Raw genomic sequence first — 11798 nt, 5'->3', positions numbered from 1 at the left:
GCCTGTCTTCCTCTACTAGAATTTAAGTTCTATAAGGACTGGAATTTTGGTCTGTTTTATTCCCTTCTGTGTGTACAGGACCCATAACACTGCCTTGCACATAACAGAAACTCATTAAGTGTGCACAGAATGCGGCAATGGAAGTTAGAATCCTGTCTCTTCTGTTTTGCCTGGTGATGCTTGAAAATCTGTTCATATTTAAGAACGAAGCTCTACAACCGAACTACAATCCCTATGTGGATGGTGGAGGCCTTGTCAAAGGGTAAGATTCACTGTAGGTGATGAGGCCAGATGAATTTGGGGACTCCCAATACCAGTACTTCCTTCTGAACTGGGCATTTCCTCAGAGAAGTATTCTTCAGTCTTCTTTGGTAGTTTAAGCCTGGGCACCAGAATAGGAAAGCTACACAGAAGAGGGGGTTGGGAGCAGTATTAATCATTATGTAGATTTCTGCTTAATCTACATCTTGTTGCTATGTTGCTGCTGCTCTCAGCTAAGCCTGGTGTCCTCAAGACCAGAGTCACTGTCAGCCTCTCCACAAAACACACGAGGGGTCTTTTGCGCAGGTGGATGAGGGGCCGCCGCTGTTGGGTTGTGTGAGGCGGGAGAAGTGATGTGAGAGGTATAACTATATATTTCAACTAGTTCTTCAATTTCAGATCCACCTCATTCTATCTATCTTCAGAGGATCTCTTGCCTCCAATTTCCACAGCTTTTCCAAATTTCTGTCCTGAGAAACAGCTTGCTTCTTGGCAAGGAACTCAGTTTTCATCTTGCTATGATTTGTTAAGTCAGTTATCACTTTCCCTTCTGCTTTATATCCTTTAGAATTTTGTCATCAACTTTCATGTGCTTTCATTACCTCTTTTTTTCCCTTGGTTTTTGCAGGTTGAAACCTCATTTTAGTGGGCTTGTGGTGAAATCAGAGATCAACATGCATGCTTAATATTCCATAAATTTACTGGAATCCTTCCCTGGACTTTAAATCCAAATTTATGGAGAATAGTCAAGTACTACCACAAAACTGTCCTTGGCTAAATCTCAAAGAGAGAAAAGCTGGTAGGATAAATGTGATTTAGAATTAATTAAGGAATCATATATACTGTTAAGCTGCATCAAAACAAAGGAATAGTATGAGGTATGCATAGCTCCTGTCTTATATCACTTCCCTGATCATGCATAAGGAATCCATGGCTCAAAATCAAGTGTAAAAGATAAGATAGTCAGTTGCAGAGACATTAGTAACAATTATTATTAGTGAAATTCTATGAATATATTTCAAATATTTATTTAAACAAGTGCTAAAATACACATGTATATAAATTCCTCAAATACATATGATATATATTATGTTCTATAAAATATATAAAAAGGAAAAAATATTTCCCCAGTAAAATAAAAACATTTCAAACACATAAAATTATAACTCAGGTCATTAGGGGATGTAACCAAGATTTTGCTCAATATCGTGTGTTAGATGAGAAATGGAGCCATGACTTAAAACAAGGCCTTTTGATTTAACATTTTTCCAGTTATTTTCCTCCAAAATTATCTTTATTATTAAATCAAAATTCTGTATATACTCTGTTTACAACTACGTTATTTTACTAGATTGTACTTCAAAGCAATGCTATCTCGGTAACAGGCTTCATTTTATATAGGCTATATACAGCATGCAGGACAGAAAGTCTGCATCCTAGTCAGATGGGAACAGTATCCTAAAGATATAGTGAAACAAATCAATGGAAAAAAATATTAAGTAACAGAATAAAGGAAGAAGAAATCTCTGACATTAAGAAAAATGTACCCCTGTCATAAAATGACTATTGAATTTCATATTTGGGCTCTGAGTCCAAGAGAGACAATTACATTCACAAGGAGATTTATCCAAGCCAAAAGTACCCAGGAACAGAAGCAGACCAAACCCAGGAGGAAACTCCCAGCTGAGGGGAGCTGGCCAAGTTCAGGAAAAGAAACCAGAGCTCGGGATTCTGACAAGTCCAAAGGGAGGGCTGTGTGGAAAGTACGTGCAGAAAACTTTAGAGAAACCACAGATTGATGAGAGACTCAAAGAAAGAAAAAAAGCCTAAGTGGAAGAACTATGCGTTCTCTGAACATAAGGCCATATAAGGAAGTCTGCTTTTGATGCCTGCTCCGCACAATGGACCATAGAAATTAGTGAAGTGGCAGTATTAAAAATACTTTAGTTCCCTACTTTAATTCTGCAAGCAAGTGTAACCTGAGTATACAGCTACATATCCTTTACCTTCAAGAATTTCTTTCATTTAGTTTATTGGAGAAAACATTATATTTTTTTTCCTTTCATGCATTGGTAGTCATCAGTTGTTTGACTTCTGTATCTCTGCACTCCACCTGTTTAGGTGTGTACCTGTTTAGGTAGTTGCTAGCCACTTCCTGGAAACTTGCAGACTGCAGAGGGTCACACAGTACAGTGGTAGCCACTATTCCGTTTGCTACTCTAAATTAAGATTGAACACACTCTCCTGTTGCATAGGACACAAGGCTGTCCTATGTAACTGACCTGCAGCAGACACAGGGTATGGATATAATGAAAGAGACAAAAAATTGATACTCATCGTCAATGTTCTTAAAGATGAAGTTTACAATGAAAAGCAATGTTTACCTAATTCGTACCTTCCCTTCTTAGTTGTACTTCCATAAAGCCAAATCTTCATAATACATTATTTTACTTAAAAAATATTCTGATTACCTCCTTAACTTCACATATTAATAATTAATTAATAATTTAATACATTATCAATTGATAACCAAACATTAAAGAGAAGATTTATTTACAAAGCCTACCCCCTTTCAACATTTTTTGGCTTTCACTATTTTATTTTCTCCATTGTTTATCTTTAAATAAGAAATTTAGTAGCATAACATTTGTAAATATTATCCATTGTGCTTGTCTCCCAAATACTTTTATTGCTTCCTTCCTATTCTCTCTCTGATTCAGTGTTATTCATTGCCTCTGGGATATTCACTTCATAAAAAAAAATACAAAAGAATATGGAGAGAACAAAAAAGACATATTCTTGGATTCCAGTTTTTCATGACCAAGACAACTCGAGCTTTTTAACTGGCAAAAGCTGTGTGTTTTGGCAATCTGAGTTGGAAATATTAAAAGAAACAGAAGATAAATGTTATACAGAAATAGAATAGAAATTGTCAGACACCCCTGCCCCTCTCAGGGTAAGCAAACAGGTTCAACACTGACAAGAAAGATGCACCACCCTTAAACCAGGGGCCACAAACTCCCAGAGCATGGACAAAATTTGTTTTGTCTGAAAGTCCAGTTGACAGAAGAAGGAAAAGGAGAAGGAGAAAGAAGAAGGAGATGAGGAAGAGGAGAAGCAGTAGACAAAGAAGGAGAAAAATCACGTATCACAGGTTACACCACACACTGTAATCTGATTTGCACTGACATAGCAGGGCTGACACCTGTAGCCTTTTACGTTTGACACCACCAACGTAAACTTCCCATGTTTCAACAATTTTAGACAGTATCTCTTCACTGTACTTCATGTTAGTGGTATTAACCTCAGACAATTCTCTCTACCTCACCTTTCCCTTTCAACTTCCCAACGTATTGTCAGCTGAAAATTTTACAGAGTTGAAAATTATACATTCTGCTGCCTGATATTGTCTTCTGTGTTATGTCCATAAGTTAAATCTATAGGTTGAAAATAAACAAATAATTATATGATTAAGGCTGTAAACAGACTTTAGTACACACTTAGTGTGCAAAGTTTAGTTCCTTTGCTATAGATCCAATAGGAGGGTTCTCAAGCAGATCAAAGAAGAGTGATCCTAACATACAGGTGACATGGATTTTTCCATACTTCATAGTTTTTGCACTTTTTTGCTTTGATTTGCTTAACATCTGGAATATAAATTTCCTATACATTTGTATTTTTCTTAGTGTCTAATTTTTTATTGTTATACTTTTATGTTTTTTGTTGTTTGGGGAATAATTTACCTTTGTCACCATGTCGGTCATGTTAAAGAGCTCTTTTATCAATTAATCAATTGCTTAGAATCTACTTTTTAAATTTTTTTCTATTGAGGTAAGGAACACATAACAGACTATGTTCTTAACAAAACTTTAAGTGTATTGTACAGTATTGTTGATCTGTACATCAATAGAACTTTTTCATCCTGCATGACAGAAACACTATACTTACTGAACAGTTTATCATTTACTCCTCCCTCTGGCCCCTGGCAACCACCATTTTACTTTCAGTTTCAGTGAGCTGACTACTTCAGATACCTCACATAAGTGGATTCATGCAGCATTTGTCTTTCTGTGATTGGTTTCTTTTAGTTAGCATAATGTCCTCAAGATTCATTCATGTTGCATATGATAGTTATTTCCTTCTTTTTTTAAGGCAGAATAGTATTTCATTGTATGTATACCAAATTTCCTTTATCCATTCATCCATCAGTGGACATTCAGGTTGTTTCCATTTCTTGGTTATTATGAATAATGCTGCAATGAACGTGGAAATGCAAATGCATACCTCCTAAGAGCCTGTTTTCAATTCTCTGGGTAAGTACACAGAAGTGGAATTGTTGGATCACACAGTAGTTCTATTTTTAGTTTTTTTGAAGAACCTGCGTACTGTTTTGGAGAGTGGCTGCACCATTTTACATTCCTACCATCAGTGCACAGGGATACAATTTCTCCACATCCTCACCAACACTTGTTATTTTCTGAGTTTTTGATATTGACCATCTTAACAGGTGTGAGGTGGTATCTCATTGTGGTTTAGATTTGCATTTCCTTGATGATTAGCGATACTGAGAACCTTTTTATGAACCTGTTGACGAGCTGTACGTCTTCTTTGGAGAAAAATCTATTCAAATCCTTTGCCCATTTTTTAATCAGGTCATTTGTGGGGGGTATTGCTATTAAGTTCCTTATTTTTTTTTGGATATTAACCCTTTATGAGATGTATAGCTTGCAAACATTTTCTCTCATCCTTTAGGTTGTCTTTTCATTGTTGATTATTTCCTTTACTGCACATAATTTTTTTATTTTGATGTAGTCCCTTTAGTCTATTTTTCCTTTTGTTGCCTGTGCTTTTGATATCATATCCAAGAAATCATCGTTGAGACCATATTATAAAGATTCTCCCCTCTTTCCTTTTAGGAATTTTAGAGTTTTAGATTTTATATTTAGTTTTTTAGTTCATTTTGAGTTTACCTGTGTGTACAGTGTGAGGTAAAGGTCCATTTCCTCATTTTCAGATATGGCTATCAAGTTTTCCTAACACCATTTGTTGAAGAGACTTGTCTTTTCCCTGCTGTGTAGTCCTGGCACTTTTGTTGAAGCTCATTTGACCATATGTATGTGAATTTATTATTGAGTTCCCTATTTTGTTCCATTGATCTCTATGTCTGGCTGTCTATGCCAGCACGAAACTCTTGATTACTGAAGATTTGTAGTATGTTTTGAAGTCAGGAAGTGTGAGGTCTCTGGCTTTGTTCTTCTTTCTCATGATTGTTTTGACTATTCAGAATCCATTATGGCTCCAAATGTATGTTAGGATTTTTTTTTTTTTCTATTTCTAAAAGAAAATGTCACTGGGTTGCTTTGGGAAAGTTGGGCATTTTTAACAATATTGTCTTCTAATACATGAACACAGATGCCTTTTCATATATTTGTGCCTTCAATTTTGACAATGTTTTGTAGTTTTCAGTGTATGTCTTTCACCTCATTGGTTAAATTTATTCCTAAGTATTTCATTCTTTTTGATGTTACTGTAAATGGGATTTCTTTCCTGAATTTCATTTTTACATTCACAGTGTTTAGAAACACAACTGATTTTTATATTTTGGTTAGTATCCTGAAAATCTGTGAAATGTGTTTATTAGTTCTACCATTTTGTGTGTGTGTGCAATATTTAGTTCATGTCCTCTATTATCCAAAGATGATTTTATCTCTCCTTTGTATTATTTGACTGCCTTCCATTTCTTTTTCTTGTCTAAATGCTTTAACTAGAACGGCTAGTACTATGCTGAATAGAAGAGGCAAGAGTGGACATCCTTGCCTTGTTCTTGATCTTAGAGAAAATATTTCAGTTTTCCACCACTGAGTGTGATGTTAAATGTGAGCTTTTCATATTTGGCTTTGATTACATTGAGGTAATATTCTTTTATTCTTAGTTTTTTTGTGTTTTTATTATAAAAGGGTGTTAAATTTTGTTAAATGTTTTTTTATCTCTTGAGACGATCATGTGATTTTAATCCTTTGTTCTGTTAATGTGGTGTATAACATTGACAGATTGTTGAACCACTGCTGCATACCGGGGAGAAATCCTACTTGGTTATGGTGTATGATCCTTTTAATGCGTTGTTGAATTCTGTTTTCTAGTTGTTTGCTGAGGATTTTTGTAGCTACATTCATCAGAGAGATTGGCTTGTAGTTTTCTTTTCTTGGTGCCTTTTTGTCTGGCTTTAGTACCAGGGTAATTTTCTCACCATTCCATTTGGAGATTGTCTTTTGGATTCCCTCTGCCCCACACTATGTAGCTCTTGGCTACTCCATCTCACTCCTATACTCAGCTGTGTTCTCAGAACATTTCCTGAGGCCTTATTTTGGGTCATGAAAGATTTAAAGCACAAAACATCTAAGGTCACAGGTAATGAAGCTAGTTTCAGAACCCCAGGCTTCTGAATTTCACAGAAAAGCCTTTCTACCTCAGGTAGGTTGTCAGTCATCTGTGATTCAGCTGAAGCTCCTACAAATCTAAAAAAAAAAAAGGTGGAAAAAAGCTTATCTAATTACCATTTACCAATTTACAACAATCAGCATGGCAAGCAGCCCCTAAAATGGCCCCACATGCTCCTTGCTTCCTGCTATTCATGTTTTCTGTAATTCCCTCCCTTTGCGTGTGGGCTGGATATAGTGAATAAATTCTATCGAATATAGTATGGCAACAGTGATGGTATGTCAATATTAAAATTAGGCTACAAAAAAAAAAATCCCAGAATCTCTAACTTCTGTCCACTTTCTCTGTTTCTCTCGGCCCTTTGTCTCGTGTAAGCACGCTGCTGTGTTATCAACTTTCCTATGGAGAGGCCCATATGGCAAAGAATTGAGAAAGGCCTCTGGCCAACAGCCAGTGAGGAATTGAAACCCTCAGTCCAACAGCCCAAGAAAGACTAAATCTAGGGCTCTTGGCACTCAAACTGCATGACTGAGCTTGGAAGCAGATCCTCATCCAGCTAAACCTTGAGATGAAAATGCAGACCCAGCTGACACCTTGATTACAGCCTGTGCAAGACCCTGAATCAGAGGCAACTACGTAAGCTGCACTAGAATTCCTGACCCACAGAAAATGTGAGATAATAGATATTTACTATTTGGAGCATCTCAGTTTTGGGCCAATTTGTCACATAGCTATAGATATCAAATACCCTTAGTAAGGACATAATTGTGAAGACATTTTGAGACTGTACAGTAATATTTTGAAACAAAGTACAGCACAGATAAATAACCTTTAGGGGCCTCTTCCCTCTTACTCTACAATGAATCCTAAAAAGAAATTATTTATAGATTTAAAAATATAAAAATTATCAGGATAAAAATTTTAAACAAAATATGTGTTCTAAAGATCTATCTACTAATTTACTGAACTTCTTCCTTTGTGTTTCAGTATTATAATACAATGTGATGGCTTGGTATATGTTCTATCAAGTATAAAAAAGCATAAACTAAATACAGGAAATCCTCTTGGAAATAAAGTAACGTAAGTGCCCTTTAATATAGTTCAAGATTAAATCTTTGTAGACTATAATTTAAGAATATTAAATTTAACACTCAGAAAAAGGGATAAAAATTGCTCAGGAAGAAACTGAGTTATTTGTCATCCTTCAGAAAAGAGATTTGTACTCCTTTAGTGCTTATGAGAAATGTTTGAGATAAGTATTTAAGTTCCTATTCAGAAGTCATTTGATAATTCACTTTTAGTTTAAAACTAAGAAAACATTAAAGAAATTATCTTATATAATAAATATTAAAATGTAACCTGATTATGCCTCTTATAGGATTTAGTAAACAAGCAATCAAACTCCACAACATAAAGAAAAATTTGGTCTCCAGTAAAACCGTATCTATATAATTACACTACAATATGGTATCCTTAGCTTATCAAATTTTGCTTCCAAGTTTTTATGATTGAAGAAAAGAATGACTGCTCATGTTACTAAATGTGACATCCAAGCAGATGATTTGATTTATAAACAGTTATTTATCCCAAGGTCAACATAGAGGGATAGAGTGAGTTAATCTTTGCCACAACCTCACAGAGCAAAAGAACTCTCTCCCCACATATATCTCTAGCCTGTGTAGACTCTAACAATGTGGGATAGGTTCTAAAATCTCTTTAAGTATAGTTTATATAATACAAAGCATACAGGGACAGTAAACTAGAGGATCTGAGCCTTCCTCTCAGGCAAAACCCTTTTTCTCCATAAAATGTCTCACTGACCACCCCCAGAAGGCTGTGCTGACCTTCATCCTAATGACCAAAACTTCCTGGATCAGAGTTGGATATTTGACCCAAATAAGGCCAATCAGCTTTGCTCTGTGAGAGATTTTAAACTGTGGTAGCATACATGTGATCATCAAACAGTGCTGGGCACTGGGGCTTGATGAATTATAGAGAAAGTGTCTGGGTCAGCAACAAGCAACACAGATTGGCAGAGAGACTTACAGAGAAAACTGATGAGCAGCAAACAGAATGAGGTGGAGATGGAGGTCCTTCTGCCAATCCCCAACCCACTGGTGGATTGTATATGTTTATGCCCTTCCTGTGGTCTCTTAAGGATGCAATACATTCTTACATAACAGGAAACATATGGCCATACAGGTACATCCTTCCATTGTCACCAATAGGTATCCTCCTCACCTTGGCAAAAAGTTCCCATTCACTAGTCATGCTGATGATCAGTTTTCACTCTTCTTCCTTAAAATCTGTATTTCCAGATGACTCCTGAGTCTCCAGAGTACTGAGAAGTGGGGCTTCTTGTCTTCTTATTGACTGATATGTTTTCACAGTGCTATCTCTAGCTTCAACCTGTAAGGCTTGGGGTACATAGCCAGTCCTTTGTTAGTTCTCTTTTGGGTAGCAGACTGTTCTAATGCATGACACTGGTAGGGTTCAAACCCTCTCTGCCCACAGACTAGAAAGGATTCCCAGTTGTAACAGTGAGTAAGAGATTAGGAAGGATGTGTAGAAAGAGAAAGGTCAAAGGGCCTGAGATAAAGACTGAATCCAGAAGTCAGGAGCCATGTTGGAATCTAGAAGCAATCAGCCCCTCCAGCTTCCACTAGAGCAAGACCTGGGAGCCACAGGCTGCACAGCCTCATTGAAGGAACAAAGTGTATGGTCTTCACTGATGGGCCCTTAGTTATTCCTGCTTCCCCACTCTATTCTCAACATGGCCACTGTGATCTTTCAGATCATGTTATTCCTCTGCCTAAGCCATCCTGCAGCTTCCCATCTCACATAAAAATGAATCCAAAGTCCCCCAGTACCTTCTCTGACCTCCCCTACAACTACTCTCCCCCTCTTGTAGCTATACTTGCCAGCTCACTGTTCTAGGCACACTCTCCTGGGGCCTTTGCACAAGCTGACACTCTGTCTGGAAGTCTTTCTCACCATATCTTAGTAGGGTTCTCTTCTTCACTATCCTCAGGTCATTATTCAAATGTCACATTCTCATTGATGACTTCCTGGTCAACCTGTCTAAACTTTCAGACTCCACCCCACCCTCACACACACACATAATTTCCATCTCCACTCCATGCCTTATTTTTCTCCTTAGGCTATATCCCTTAGCTGCTTATTTCATATTTTTTATGTTGTTTATTTTTGTCTCTCCTATTAGAATGTACATCTCATGAGAGCAAGAATTTTTGCCCATTTTATTTGCTATGTATATACCCAGCTCCTAGAGGCAGGACCAGGTACATAATTTATGGGGCTCAGTGTAAAATGAAAACGCATGGCCCCATAATCAAAAATTATTAAGAATCTCGTGATAATTATAGCAGAGCATTAAACTAAGTGCAGGGCTTTGAGTGTGAATGCAGAGGTTGCAGACTCATGAAGTTGGCGCTGTCTAGAACTTCCCTGAGAAAGCAGCCAACTCATTGATCTTCCGGCAGGCAAGACTCTGTTCCACCTCCTTATAACATGTCCTGTGAGGACAGTCTCCAAGGTGTCCATATCCCAAGACACTCCTGAGCCCGTGACAGAATTTGAACCACTGAACATCTAGAGATGTGGTAGTAAAATAAAGAGCTTCCTACAGAAACTCCTCACATTTTTAGAATTAAGAAAAACCATCTTACAAATTCTTCCCAATGTAAAACTAATAGGTTCAGAAAGTAAGTCTCCCTTACACTGCAACAGGTAACAAAAGCGGTCTCAAAAGAAATAACTGCTGCAAGTAATCTTTCTTCATAGGGTTTTAAAATTCTGTAACTGAACAAAAGTACCTTTACAGAAATTAAATATTTTTTCCAATTAAGAACAAAAAGAAAATGTCTACATAAAGTGAATAATAATTTATTGTACATTTTGTAATATAATATGATGTAAAAAGACCCATCCTTTGTACAAGAACAGTGTTTTGTGTCTTTTTTTCCCATGTAGCAGGAATAATATTTCTGAGCCAGGTCTTCCTGTTAGGCACAGCACCAAATACATTCCAATATTTTAATTCCAGGATATTATAAAATCCTCATTTTAAAAAGTAAATTGTACTTACCTGGCAGGCAAGACACTGTGATCACGAAAGTGGTTTTCCCAGAGCGAGGCTTATCCACTGCACTCTGGATGTGCGACCCCTGCAATTTCCCCAAAAGTGGGAAACTGGACTACATAGTTTGTGGTAGTAGGGGACTATGTTTACGCTCTCTCCTGGAAAAAAAGTAAATTATAGCAAAGAGAGTAACACAAATTTAATGTTTTAAGCCTTACATACGGCAGGTCCCAAAATATTTACTTATTTAATCTTGGACGGTTTACCTCACAGTAGTGTTTGGAAATTTACATTTGTCATTAATCACATTCACTTTGAATCATTCTGATTTTCTTTGTTGCTTTATCTGAGACCTTTTCAAGTCTGTCTTCTTATTAAAAACTTCCCTTCATCAGCCATTTGTAGTATGAACCTCTATTGCCAATACACATGGAATAATATCCCCCCCAAGAAGTTAGAAGCACAAACTTAATTCTCAATTAAAAACCCTAGATCAATACATTGTGTAGGCTGACAATGTCACCTGTGCACCAATGCATAATTTTTAAGCATCTTTAATTTATGCTGTAGGTGATCCCTCATCAGACCCCTTGAACCGTTTCTACAAGACATATAAAAAAAGATCAAACCCACAAGTACGTTTAATGTTTTTCTTACATTTTAAGAGTATCTTATATATTAAGAATTTGGGAGTGGGTATGGATATAGCTTAGTGGTAGAGCGCATGCTTAGCATACACAAGGTCCTGAATCTCATCCCTAGAACCTCCGTTAAAAAAAAATTTTTTTTAAAGAATTTGATTTGTCCATCATATAACACTTATTAACATTTCACCTAACACTAGTGTTCCCTAAAACAGTAAAGGCAATGTTGGCCTAGAGTAAACCTTAAACCAACAGCACAGCACAACGTACAATGAATAGGATTTAGAATTAGACAGCAGACCTTTGTACTAGGATGGATGCTTTCACTTGGTTTCCTGGAATATTGTGAACCT

At 36.7% G+C, this 11798-nt stretch overlaps 1 non-coding gene across 1 annotated transcript; it reads left to right on the top strand.

The window, feature by feature from the left end:
* Nucleotides 1–10799: 10799 nt before the first annotated feature.
* LOC123617089 (U1 spliceosomal RNA) lies at nucleotides 10800–10962 on the top strand. The gene has a single exon (XR_006725164.1). It is a non-coding gene; the product is annotated as a U1 spliceosomal RNA (small nuclear RNA).
* The last annotated feature ends 836 nt before the right edge of the window (nucleotides 10963–11798 follow it).

Source organism: Camelus bactrianus, chromosome 25 (genome assembly GCF_048773025.1).
Source record: "Camelus bactrianus isolate YW-2024 breed Bactrian camel chromosome 25, ASM4877302v1, whole genome shotgun sequence".
NCBI lineage: Eukaryota > Metazoa > Chordata > Mammalia > Artiodactyla > Camelidae > Camelus > Camelus bactrianus.
Note: the sequence above shows the minus strand (reverse complement) of the source record. Positions and strands in the feature narration are given on the sequence as shown.